This window comes from Aptenodytes patagonicus, chromosome 1 (genome assembly GCF_965638725.1).
Source record: "Aptenodytes patagonicus chromosome 1, bAptPat1.pri.cur, whole genome shotgun sequence".
NCBI classification, from domain to species: Eukaryota; Metazoa; Chordata; class Aves; order Sphenisciformes; family Spheniscidae; genus Aptenodytes; species Aptenodytes patagonicus.
Genome location: NC_134949.1, coordinates 67,813,206 through 67,826,691, shown reverse-complemented (window position 1 = coordinate 67,826,691; position 13,486 = coordinate 67,813,206).

Here is a 13,486-nt window from a genome sequence, read left to right as displayed (position 1 = left end):
CCAGGGAAGTGGTGGAGTCAGCATCCCCGGAGGTATTTAAAAGACGAGTAGATGAGGCACTTAGGGACATGGTTTAGTGGGTGGTGGTGTTGGGTCGACGGTTGGACTCGATGATCTTAGAGGTCTTTTCCAACCTCAATGATTCTATGATTCTATGATTCTGTAAAGGTGAAGGTCCATCTGTGACTATAAGTAGGATGGGTCATCTGTCATATCAAATCAATGAAATGCCATAATGAAAAATGAGTACGTGCATCACAGTTCAAACATATGGACTACTAAGAGTATTCTGCTGTTTTATATCCCTTAGACAGCAATGTTATTCATTGCAAGGCGAGGACTCAGAAGATTGGCGAGGAGTCAAGGACATGGCTTGGTGTGCATGATCTACTCCCAGTTCACAAAGCGAACATCCTGCCCCTGCTGATAATCATCAGTTCACAGTGACACCAGCTTCTAATTGCTGCAACATTGAATTGTTGTGCAACCACGTGAACGTGATAATACATAATCTGCTGTCAAAAAGAAAAGAGTATATAAGTGCAGGCAGGGACATCCCTGAGCTGAGCCTCAGCTGGACGCCTGCCCTGACTGTCTACTTTTCCCATGGGCAGCAGTGCAGGGCTGGCAGCGGGGGCCATTCCACCGCCCCAGCTGGGTAGCAGGGCAGCCGAGGGCAGCCCCAGCCCCCAACATTGGGCACTGCTGGGACATCAGCCCATGGATGGGGGTCAGGGTCAGGCCCAGGGCAGGGAACCAGGGTCAGACACAGCCCCAGGATGGCCGGACGGGGCCCTGGGGACGGGCCAAGGCTGGGCCAGGACGTTGACCTTGGGTTGGCGCAGCTCAGTGGGGCTCATGGCCAGGAAGGGCAGGGCTGTGGGGAGCTGGAGACCGGCACTGCCGCAGTGTCACTGGGACAGGGACTGACAGCCCTGGGAGGGTGCTGAAATGGTGTCCTGGGCCATGGGCAGGGTAGGGGGAGCCCCTGGGGAACCGGGCAGGGACACTCAGGGCTGCTGGTGCCCTCAGGTCCATGACATGGATCCAGGTAATAAGAAAAAATGGATCCAGTTTGACAGCATCCCCATCACAAGAGAAACGCTGTTTCTTTCGGTGAAAATAGATTTTCCACCTATTATTGGTGATGATCATGGAAATAATGAGTGTGTCTGCCTTCACTACTCTGAGAATTATGGAAAGTCAGTGCAATGGGTCAGTAATATTGTTTGTGTTTCAAGATGCTGGGAACAACACTGTTACTGATGGACGTTTTTGATTGGAAGAAAATGAACTCTGTGTGAACTAGAAATGATAGTAACCTGACCTGGAGAGTTTATTGAGACTCAGTCTTGTTAAAAATCAATATAACACAGAGCAATTATAATGGAATCTGGACATCTAGATGAGCTGAAACACATGAACAAAACATGCCATGGACTGAGATTAAAATGAGGTAAGACCCCAGGACAGAGTGGAAATTGATTTGTTTAGTCCATGGTACCTCCATTTTTGAACACCACCATCGGTAAGCACTCGCAGTCCTAGTGCCAACCCATTTTCTCTTTCCCTGAGCCCACCTTTTCACTGTCCCTATACATACCTGCTTGTCTCTGCCCAGATTCCTCCCAAAATTAACAACATTCCCCGTATTACTTCTTCCTCATTGGCCTTAATTCTGCTACTCCTGCTTCTCAACCTGGTGTTTCCAACACTGTTACCTAGACAATTTTGGCCCAATGCAGTGTAACTGATACAATTGCTGGATTGAATCAGCTTTCAAGTAGAGCAAGCTTGCGTCCTGACACTACCTTCCAACACTTAATTCATGGTGGTTATGTTTCATTTATGTTATATGCTTTCTAAACAGAATGATTTTACTTTATCCTTGACTCCCTTACTTTTTCAGAGCGCTCTCCTGTCCGTAGTTCAGCCATGGCACACACCAAGGCTCATTACACCCAGTTCCTGTTTGCATCATCCTGCTGGTCACACCTCATTATATACAAGCTCCTGTTTGCATAGTATACTCAGCTCTTAACCAAGGAGGGACCATGCCTGACAGTGGAGGAAGGGGGCAGACATGCCACACAAACAATACTAGGTTGGGAGGCATGCTCTGATAGCTTGGAATCTCGAGAAGGCAAAGGTCAGGGATCCTCAAAGATTAAGCACTGAGTGGCAAAGAAACCATAAAGCCTTGGGCAAGAAGAAAACCAATACATGATAAGCACCCCAAGCCCATCTGCTGCAACAGACTCCTGATCTCTCTGCTGTAATGGGAAGTTATGACGTGCGTGTGTGTGTATGTGTGCAAGGGTAATTAGAAACACAGCATGATATTGAGCTTGTCTTAATAAAGAAACAAGTTTGAATTCCTCATTTGCATTACATCTGTTGGGCTCATGAAACCTGCTTGGCATGTTGAGGTTGCCTGGAGAAGGATATTCACCTCTGTAGCAATTGATTTGCAGATCACAGAATCATAGAATATCTCAAGTTGGAAGGGACCCATAAGGATCATCGAGTCCAACTTCCTGCTCCTCGCAGGACTATCTAAAACTAAACCATACGACTAAGAGCATCATCCAGACGCTCCTTGAACTCTGACAGGCTTGGTGCCGTGACCACGCCTGTTCCAGTGACTGACCACCCTCTCAGTGAAGAGCCTTTTCCTAATGTCCTCTGATGCAGCTTCATTCCATTTCTTCGTGTCCTATTGATGGTCACCAGAGAGCGGAGATCAGCACCTCCCCCCCGCTGCCCCCCTTGAAGAAGTTGTGGATGGCAATGAGGTCACCCCTCAGCCTTCTCTTCTCCAAGCTGAACAAACCAGGTGACCTCAGCCAGTCCTCCTAAGTCTTGCCCTCGAGGCCTTTCACCATCTTGGTCACCCTCCTCTGGACACACTCTAATAGTTTGATGTCCTTCTTATATTGAAGCACCCAAAACTGTGCACAGTACTCAAGGTGGGGCCACACCAGTGCAGTGTAGAGTGTGACAATCACCTCCCTCGACCGGCTAGCTATGCTGTGCTGGATGCACCCCAGGACAGTTAGCGCTTTTGGCTGCCGGAGCACACTGTTGACTCATATTCAACTTGCCATCAACCAAACCCCCAGAACTCTTTCTGTGGGGCTGCTCTCAAGCCTCTTGTCCCCCAATTCGTACATATAACCAGGATTACCCCATCCCAGGTAGAGAATTCAGCACTTGCTCTTGTTAAATTTCATACAGTTGGTGATTGCCCAAGCTCTCCAGTCTATCCAGATCTCTCTGTAAGGCCTCTCTACCCTTGAGGGAGTCCACAGCTCCTCCTAATTTAGTATCAGCAGCAAACTTACTTAATGTACATTCGACTCCTGCGTCCAGATCATTTATAAAGACATTGAAGAGCACTGTCCTTAAAACTGAGTCCTGGGGGACCCTACTGGTGACTGGCCGCCAGCCTGATGTAACCCCATTTACTATAAATCTTTGAGCCCGACTCATCAGCCAATTGCTCACCCAACATATTATGGACTTGTCTAGCTGTATGCCGGCCATGTTGTCCAGAAGGATACTATGAGATGGTGGGGCCTTCTATGCTGATTCTCTGTTGCTGGTGCCACCTCAGTCTCTGAGCAGCCTTTTAATCCTTTTTTTTTTTTTTTTTTTTTTTAGTTTCTGTGATCTGTGGCCCCTTGTACTTCCTTTATATACTTTAGATTAATTGCTAATCACCCCTGGCAAATCACAATTTGTATAACCAACCCAGAGATAATCAGAGATAATTGGTCACTGCGCCCTTATCCTGCAGCTTTCTTAAGCGCAGAATTGTTACATTGCTTACCCTGCTGCCTTCCAGATGTTAAATCAGCAATCTTCTAAATGTGCTAAACCTGCAAGTTGGTCTTTGTCTCACCACAAGAAATGCTAAATGCGTTTGTGTTGTGCTGGGAGTTTGGTTACTGTTCTGTCGTGGCACATGGTCTCATTTCCCCTACTGTGGGTCTGTTGCCTCTGGCTATTCTTAGATTTCCTCTTACATGTGGGACCATAGAAATTTGTAAGAGAAATTTCGAGGTTGTTTTGAATAAAATGGGGATGGCGCATTGTTACCTAAGGTTGGCAGTGCGCCTGGATCACAGCACAAGTTAGGTGTGGTTTCATTCAATAACTGGATAGCAAGAAAATGAAGCCATGTGACTGGTATCGCCCAGTCCTGACACCCGGTACAGGACTGTGCCAGGACACGGTGACACCCGTTATGGAACAGCAAAGCGTTAACAGTATGTGAGATATCCTGGATGGCAAACCCCGTGACTCCTGGTGGTCAGGGATGCCTCCTGTGACTGCTCACTCAACTCTTGCTCAGGTTTTGTCTAACACATAGCTCATGCTAAGGCCTGATGTATCCTGGGAGCAGCACCATTAGGTCAAAGTCAGAGCAACACCAGGTAGGCAGGACACACTGGACAGGAAGAGATAAAGATCGTTATGCAGCCATTACCACGCACACCTTTTATCTCCTGCAGCCAACATTCTGACATATTGATTTTCTGACAGCCTCTTCAGAATCCACTACTTTATGGAAGCGGTAAAGCCCAAACTCCCAAACTGAGAGGTATAAATACATCATCTTATCCAAAAGGTTTCTGAAGTGGATTAAACAGCAGCTGGACTGCTAAGGCCTTCGTGTTTCCCAATGTGATACAGGCATGGGGAACGCCGGCATCCTCACCATTAGCTGGAGTATTGGCCTCCATTGTTCTTCTTCCTCTGCGGGTTGAGTAGGTGAGTCATGTACTTTTAAAAGTCAGAGTCTAGATTATGATTATTGTATCGTGCACTGATTATTTACAATTTGACGCAATCTGCAGAGGGTCCAGGTGACTAAAAAGTCTAGTTAACTGAAATTTTAGATAATAGGAAAGCTATGCTAATTGCTAGAAATTCTGTGTAACGATAAGCTACACTGATGGCTAAAGTCTTTATATAATAATAAAGCTCTAATTATAACTACAACCTTGTGGCCAGTTCTCATTCTACCAAGGATCCTTAACAGAACCTACCTGTCACCGTAGGGTCGGGTGACAACTGGCCTGGAGACAGAAAGTAACTAGAAAGGGAAAACAAAAGCACAGCATTGACTCAGCAACGTTTCCTAAGACTCACGTGGAGGCAAAAGATCACCGTAACTGTTGACTCCAAAAGGTTATATATATAAGGCCTATCCAAAAGCAGTTTGTTCTCAGCAATGAAGAGGAAATTGAGAGAGAGAGGATTCAGTAGCTGCCATGTCTTCGGTCACATGCCAGTCCCTTATCCTACAGGTCACACCAGCCTGCTTGGAGACATGCATCCCGCTACCTGTGAGTAAGCAGTCAGCTCATTTATAATGCTTAATAAAAGTTACTTTCCCTGACTATACAGCTATATAATGAGCTTTGTTCCCCTAACTGCTACTCAGGATACACAACTTAAGATCTATTCAGTATAGGCTTGTCACCAGTTAAACTTAGACCTTTTAAACAGATCATAGCCTTCTGGTAATTTTGTGATGTGAAATTTATCTGTAAGTACTGTACTGCTTACATATATTTTATTCGCACGTTAAATATCTAATTTTTCTTTTCCCCATCTACTTAGTTTTTACTACAGAGCTTTTATATTTCTCAGTCCCCAGTTCTTCTCACTGCAGGCTTCTCTTGAAGACCCAGCTGGTCCTCAACTCATGGCGGGGGGTGAAAGAACCACTGTATTTTTCTTAGAAATTGTGATGTGCCTGAAGCAGGGAGCTGCGGGAGTTCTCTGGGGACCTGAGAAGGCAGCGAGGGAGGCAGGGAGGGAGGCAGGGCTCAATCTGGAGGGATTTGAGAAGCCGAAAGTCGAATTTGATCGTGCTGCACAGCTCCCTGTCAGCGGCGCAGTGAAACCACAGCCAAACTCCTGCTCCCGCCTGCCGAACTCGTCCTCCTAGGCCGCAGCGTCTGAACTGCACACCGCTGCCTTCGCACCGCTTGCCGGCTAGGCTGGCGCGGCCTGGCCAGCCCAGGCCCCCGGCCGGCCCGGCGCCGGCGGCCCCGCCTCCCCTCCCCGCGGAGGCTCCCGCCCCGGGGCGGGCGTTGGCGCCTGCCCCGCTGCCCCTGGCCGCCGGCGGTCGCGGTCTCCTTCCGCCTCTCACCGGAGCCAACGGCCCCTGGCTCCGCCTGTGCGCGCGAAGCGACTCGCCGGCCGACCGCGCCGGGCTCGGTGAGGACGGGCGGCGGCGGCGGGGAGGGGAAGGGAGCGGGGCGGGCGGCAGTGGGGGACCCGCGGCGGGGGCCGTGCCTTCCTCCGCCCGCGGGGCCGGGGACCCGGCGGCTGCGGAGAGCCACTCCCCAGGCCGCCGACCGGGCTGGGAGGGAGCTACCGGCCCGCCGGTAAGGGCCGCACCGCGCCGCCCCTCCGGCGGGGCTCGGGGCGGGTGGCGGAGCCGGCGGTGAGGCCGTTCCCGCCTCCTCCCTGGGGTAGCGGGGCAGGCCGCGGGCGGGGCCGCCGACAGGCGAGGGCTCTGCAGGGCCGCGACGGTCTGCCGGGGCGGCCGCGGGTCTCTCCTGGGGCGGCCGGCGGCCCAGTCCTGACGGGCACGGGCGGCGCTGGGCGGGGGGTGCCTGATGCGGAGCGGGTCAGGCACCGTGACGCGCGGTGGCCGGCAGGTAGCTGCTCGTCTCGCAGAACCAATTAACATCAATTAAGCGTCCTGCGAGTGGTTGAGGAAGCACAATGAGATCAGCAGGCGCGCTTTTCGGCCCAACTGTTTGCCTCCAGAAACATCCCCCGCCCCGATCACCTTCAGCAGAAGTTTATTTACGGTCTTTCTCCATAGGGCACGGCAATCCAGGGAGATAGGACTGAAAGATATTATTAAAAAAGAAAAAGTAATAGCTGTCAGGGTTGTGGGCTCGCAGTGTGGGGAAGACGAGGTGTTTCGAGTCCCCTACGTTTAAGCTCTGCGATGGAAGTCCAGTGTTTGCCCGTGATTTTTGCTTCAGCCTTTCAGCCTGTCAGGCATCACAAGGTATGCGGTAAGGAGCCGATGCTCGGCCTTGTGTAAGAGGGACACCTGCAGTCGAGTGTTGTGGTTGAACTGACAAACCTGTTTATATAACTAAAGAAAAAAATGGTTTTAAAGAGGTATAGGTTGCTATTCTGCTTTGGGTTGTCTGAGTAGTGTAGTTGAAAGAATTACCTAGCTTATTCCATCTACAAACGCAGATGGAAATGTGAGAAAAAAGGCAAGTATCCCATCAACGCTTCTTTATCAACTTTCTTCATATGCTCCGGGAAATACGCTTCATATGCTCCTGGTATCGGTGAAAACTAGAGGCATCAGGTAGAATGTGAGTAGGTTTTCCCCTGAAGCACTGGATGTGCTACAGAAGCCCATAAGAATGCTGGAGTTTGTTTTCCTAGAAGTTGTTATGAGGTTGAGTCAACTCTTTCTAGGAGCTCTGTGGTATTGTCGTGCCTTTCCCTGCTCTTAACTAGCCTCCTGGGACGACTTAAAAATAGAACAAAACAAACCCAGCTCATCGTGACTCCTGGTAAACATTTTCTAGCTCTTGCATCTGAGAATGATGGGAGTAAAACTTGTCACTCACATCAAAAGCTCCTAACTGGGCTCTTACCACCCAATTTCCTTGAACTAACCAGCCAGTGTCCCAAAACGTTTAGATAGATGTTCCTGGCAGAGAAAGCAGACTTGTATTAATGATCACTTTTATATTACTGTCCATAAAATTAAATCCTTTACTCTCGATAGCTGTGCCAGTATAAAAGTTCCTGAGTCTCAAAGCAAAGCCTTAGCCAGTGTGCTGAGGTAGTTCTGAGGGTGTGTATCAGGAACCGTTAGTTCACTGTCTTCGTGTGGCTCACTGCAGTGAGTCGGGTGGCTCTTCAAAGTTAAAGGATGAAGCCCTCTTTGTAGTCCAAGCTTAAAACGTTTTTGTTTTTTTTTTTTTTCAGGAAATAGTATATTGTCTGATGTTTTGGCAGAAAAAAACATTACAGCATGCTTCATATCAAGTCTGTTATGGGGTGTTTTGGTTTCCTGCTTAATAGTAGCTAAAACTGCTTCTCCAGTTCATTGGTCTGTCAGGTTTTCAGAAGAATTTTTATTTTGTCATTTCGGTTCTGTTTTCTACTTAAAGCACAGAAGCTTTTTTGCTCCTCCGCCTTCCTATCACTCTTCAACAAAAATAATTGTAGATCAGTAAAATACTCTGATCTGCAGGAGGCTGTCCTTCAAACACTGGCTTTTTAAAAGCCAGCAATTTATTGACTTTGGTGTTTTCTGCAAGCAAACGTGTTTTGGTAGTAGAATATTTTTATATCTGTTTCTAAAAATTACACAAAGCAATGTTGCCCAGCTCTTTTGTTTGCCTTTTTTTGTGACAAAAAATGATCAAAAGGGGCCTGTTGTGTTTGCTTAGTCACCTCTGATGGAGTAGAGGTGTGATCGTGCACCTGGCCAGGTGAGGGTCTGTGCTCCTCAGGCGGTCCTTCTTGCCAGGCCTTTTGCCCATAATGGACCAGCTGAGCTGCTTACTACGACCTTCTGAGCCATCACCTGTGTCTATTGACTTTTGGCTGTGGGTTGCAAACAAGGGAAGTGGTTTCTTAAATCCTGTATGTGCTGAGCTTGCTCAGTTTCATTTGCTGCAACCATGAGCAACGTATCAGTGGGTTGCAGATGTGTGACTTTGTCACAGTGTTTGTGGTCTCTCCTGGTCCAATCAATGTGATAATTAACCTGTTAGTTTGATGTTGAGCCTTTCTTCTCTTTGTTGTTGACTAATGATCAACAAGTGGGCACAGGAGGGAGGTCAGTACTCCCCCCCCTAGTTTAAAAGGGGTCAGGAGGGGAGGCTGAAGACAGCAAAGAAAGAGTAAAGGGAGCAGAAGGCCAAGAAGATGCCATTCAGCTGTCTGAATTCCTAGAGCAGCTCGTGCTTTGCTAAGCCTGACTACAAGGGCTTGTGAGAAACTGTAGAGTCACCTGCAAAGGGCAGTGAATATGTAAAACAAAAAAAGCTGTAGATTTTTATACTTGGAGGAATTGCAAGGAAGACTGTTTAATGAGTGGAAGTGTTGATAATGTAACTTACAGTATACAAACTTAAGAGTCACCAGCTAAGAAGGGGGGGAACCAAGGAAAAATGATGAAAACTTATATTATGATTTTTAGCGTTAGGTGATTGCTATTCTTTGCTTTCATGAGCTGATACTGGGCACTCGTAAAAGGAAGCTGTTGCTTCACAGCAAATTGGACTTCAAAACCTGCCAGGAGATTTTCTGATGTATTATTAGCAATCGGTGACATAGGAGACTGTCCAGTGATGTTTTTGGTATAGGTCATTGCTACTTCTGTAGAAGTAGCACTTGCAGTTTAATGACTGTTGTTCCTTCTAGGAGCAAAGATCAGTAAGCAGCTCTTGCTCTTCTGTCTTCAGGGACACACTCTAACAGGATTGCTGAAGTAAGTGATCTTACAAAAAAAAAAAAAAGAAAATATGGAACCTATTTTAATATCTATAGTCTGGTTCATCCTGAAGCACCACAAATAGTAGCATCAGTGCAACTGAAGATGTAGAAGTGGGGAAAAAAAAATGGGGTTGAGGAAAATGTAAACTTCTCAATGTGCCTTTGCCAGTCAAAGTATTTCTAAGCTATTGTTAATACTGTTACAGCCACAGTTTTTCAAAGGACTCTACTTTCCCGTTGCTGACAGGGAATGAATTTTTGCTTTTTCACTCATTCGGTTGCTAGGCACTACTAGGATCTTTCTGAGTATTATTTGTGTTTCTGCTTAAACATGAGAGTTGTAAGTTCTCAACAGTTTTGAAACTGCAAAGGGCAGTGAAGATGTAAAACAAAAAAAGCTAAAGGTTTTTATACTTGGAGGAATTGCAAGGAAGACCATTTCATGAGTGGAAGTGTTGATAATGTAACTTACAGTATACAAGAAACTTCACAAATCAGCAGAGAAGAAAGGCATTATCACAGCTATACTTTTTTTAAAAGCACTCCTGTGATCTTGAAGCTAGTAATATGCCTTATTGCTGGTATAAATGGTCTCCATAAAATGTAAATATGCCAAAGAGCTCTTCTAGTATGTGCTGGTGAAAGATTACTATTATTCTCCATGACTGAAATTCAATTAACTTCTTAATTTGCACTTCAGCCAGTATCCTGTACATAGATTGCAAACTTTTCTCCAATTAGGAGTCATTAGGTGTTGAATGATTTGAGAGCAATACTTTTTTAAAAGGAGGTACAACTGTTGAAGATGTACGACAGTTCTTTGAATGTGCCTTAAAACTTGGAGGGAACTTGGAAAGTCTTCAGAAATTGAAGTGCATTTCATGGTTGCTCTGCATTTCACAGTGGTTTCCATAAAGTGGGATAAGTAGAAATCTGCAGCTGTAGCATAAGGGTGTAGGTATCTTCTAAAAAATGTCATTCCGTCCAAGAAAAAGCATCTTTGGACTCTGCTTTATCATTAGCTGACCTCTTCCATTGTAGTAATATAACTAAAAAGCGTGAGCTACAGATGTATACTTATAGGTATATATTTGAATTATATATGTGAACTATACTACAGAGGCAAGGATATTCCCATATAAAGGAGTCTGATGCTAGTATTAGAAAAGCGTTCATCTGTAGGTTTCTGAATAGAATATTAGGAGATGTTGATTTGTGTGATGAATCTGATCCCTGTTATTAATGCCTTTTTCCCTGCAAATCTTCTGATTTTGTGTTAAAAATTGCTTTCTCATGCTTACAGCTATTGGTCAAAAGTTAACATAATTTTTCCCCTGAGGAGTGTAAGCAATAAATGCTTGGTTGATACCATCAAGCAATCAAATACCATCTTGAAGATTTCATTTTGTTCTGAACAGTGACATCTCTTCTGCTGATGTTTGTATGTTGCTTGATATCATGGAGAACTAGAATTTTAAAACTCCTTGTGAAGCATGGCTCTTCCAAATGTCTGGGGTCCATGGTGCTTGCAGAAAATTCACTTTTTATCTTTCAGAATAATCTATTTGAGCTTGGTTTAGATGCTGCTTATGACAAATTCAGATTTTTCTGTATCTAGCGCTTCTGATTGTTGATATGTGGCATGGTGTTTATCTGTGTTATCTCATTCCTGGTCAGAAGAACAGCCTCTTTCCTGCTGCCCTTTCTGGCTGTGACTGCAATTCCTGTGACTCTTGTGGCAGTGTTGCTGGGTGTGATTCTATAGCTGTAGGACTGTGGATCAGGTCCACTGCCAAGTGCCACGGGGTGCTTTTTCCTTGTTTTTTTTTGTACTATCTCTGAATAAGTTTTAAAATTGAATTATATAATTGTAATTTCTCAAGTTATTAACTGCCTGCTACAAGAAACACAATTTTAGTACAGTCTGAAGGGTATTAAACAATTATGGGTAATGTAGTGTGCAGAGATCTGTAATGTAAGACACCCATGAAAGTTATCAACCGTTGTCTTATAAATCTTATATTCAGCATAAACTGGAGAAAATTGACCAAGTTTTTTAACAGTTTTTTTAACAGTTTTATTGACCAATTTTGTATACACAGGTGACACCTGAGTGTCAGTATTGGGTCATACATATACTTTGCTACTGGTCTGTTGGTTGGTTAAGTGTCTTGGGTTTTCCTCCTGCTCTGACTAGTTCAGTTTGAAATTGCACTCGCACCCACACACATTGGCATAAATCCACTATGGGAAAATATAAACACACTGAGGTCCCTTTAATTACTGGCCCTTGGACCTCTTGCACACCCCCAGCAGTTGGAGTGAGTGGGAGCCTCACCAGGGCAAGTGGAGTAAGTGAGGGGCTCAGCACTGGTGGCTGGAGTGGGACTGTGGGTCACAGCCCACGTGCCTGATGCTGGCTGCTGGTGAGGGTGTGTGGGGCATATCTTCCCCAAGTTGGGTATGTGGGGTTTGCCTGTATAATTCGCTAGCAGACTTCAAGGTGGACTAGCTGGTGGGTAGGAGGCCCTGGGTCCAGGCAGGGGTATTGGATGGGCAGAGAGTCCATGCTGGTATTTGGATCTGTGAGTGTGGAGTGCTTATGAAACAAGTGTGTGCATCTTTTTGCTAGTGAGCATCAAGCTGGGCCAGCCAGCAAGTAGGAGATCCTTCAAAGTGGGTAAGAGGGCATGGGATCCATGTAGGGGTATTGGCTGGGCAGAGGGGCTGTACCAGTACTTGAGGGATCTGTGAATGTGTGTGCTTGTGACTGTAGAGAGTGGGGGTGTGTGGGTTTTAGAGAGACATTCAGTCCTGACCAGCCAAAGAGGAGGAAAGGAACTTGTCTGTCTATACTTCTATTTTATGTGAGTCATGTATGTAGGTGCTGTTGAAGGCAGCACCTTGTCTGTGGCTGTGTGTGTCAGTCCTGTGTGTGTCTCTGGGATGTATGCTCAGCCTTGCTACTGGTTGAACCTGCACGCAGGAAAGCAGCAGCAGCTGTGTCCATGGGCCTGCAATGGAGATACCTGGGTCCCCAGGCTGGGCTCCAGCCTCAGGGCAGGAGGAACCACCAGGCCACAGAGCTGCTGGAGATGGTCACTTACATCCCTTAACATCCCTTAACAAGCACTGGGGCTATGCTAATGAGATAATTTGAAGAGGATAATTTTGACGGGTTTTGTTTTAATGGCTGTTGCTTGAATGGCAAAATCTCTGTCCTGTTTCTTCATCTGTTCTGAAAAGGTCCTGTTTGTTCTGAGCATTCTTCCCGCTGTGCTAGATTTGGGCCCTGAGGACTTTGAGAATGAAGTGCGTTCACTTAAAAAAACCCACCCCAAAACAAACAAAAAAACCTGCTAACAAACGGCCTCAGAAATACTGTTGGATAATACTGAATAAAGTAGCATTAAAAGACCTGGTGGTTGGAGGAGAAAATGCTAAGAACACAAGGGAAGGCTGGGAGGAAGAGCCTGATTCCACATGCAGTTCATGGGTGTAAAACTAAACAGGCTTATCCAAGAACCATTTTTGTAACGCTCATCTGTAGCAGCAGATGGCATTAGGACAGCAAAGCCAATAGGTGAAAGTGAGAAATACACTGTTGGAAATGGCGGGATGGGAAGCTGCAAAGAGAAGTGACTAGTCTTCATATGCTTAAAGTTACTGTAACTACACTGTGATTGACTGTCAATCTGAGAGATAGGTAATTTCTAACAAATTATCTCCTACGTAACTGCTAAGAATCCTTGTGGCAGGAAAACCCCTGTGTGCTGGTACTGCTGTGACATCTGAAATATATTTACAAACTGAGGAAAATGAGAATTCTTGGTATGTATGTACTCTTTCCTTTGGGCACATGTTTGGTTGATTCAGGCCATCTTGTACCACAGGTGCAGGTCTGCCAAGCTGCTCTAATCTTTCTATGATACTGTATGTCAAACATTCTGAATTCATTGTAAATGCTTTCGGTTAACTG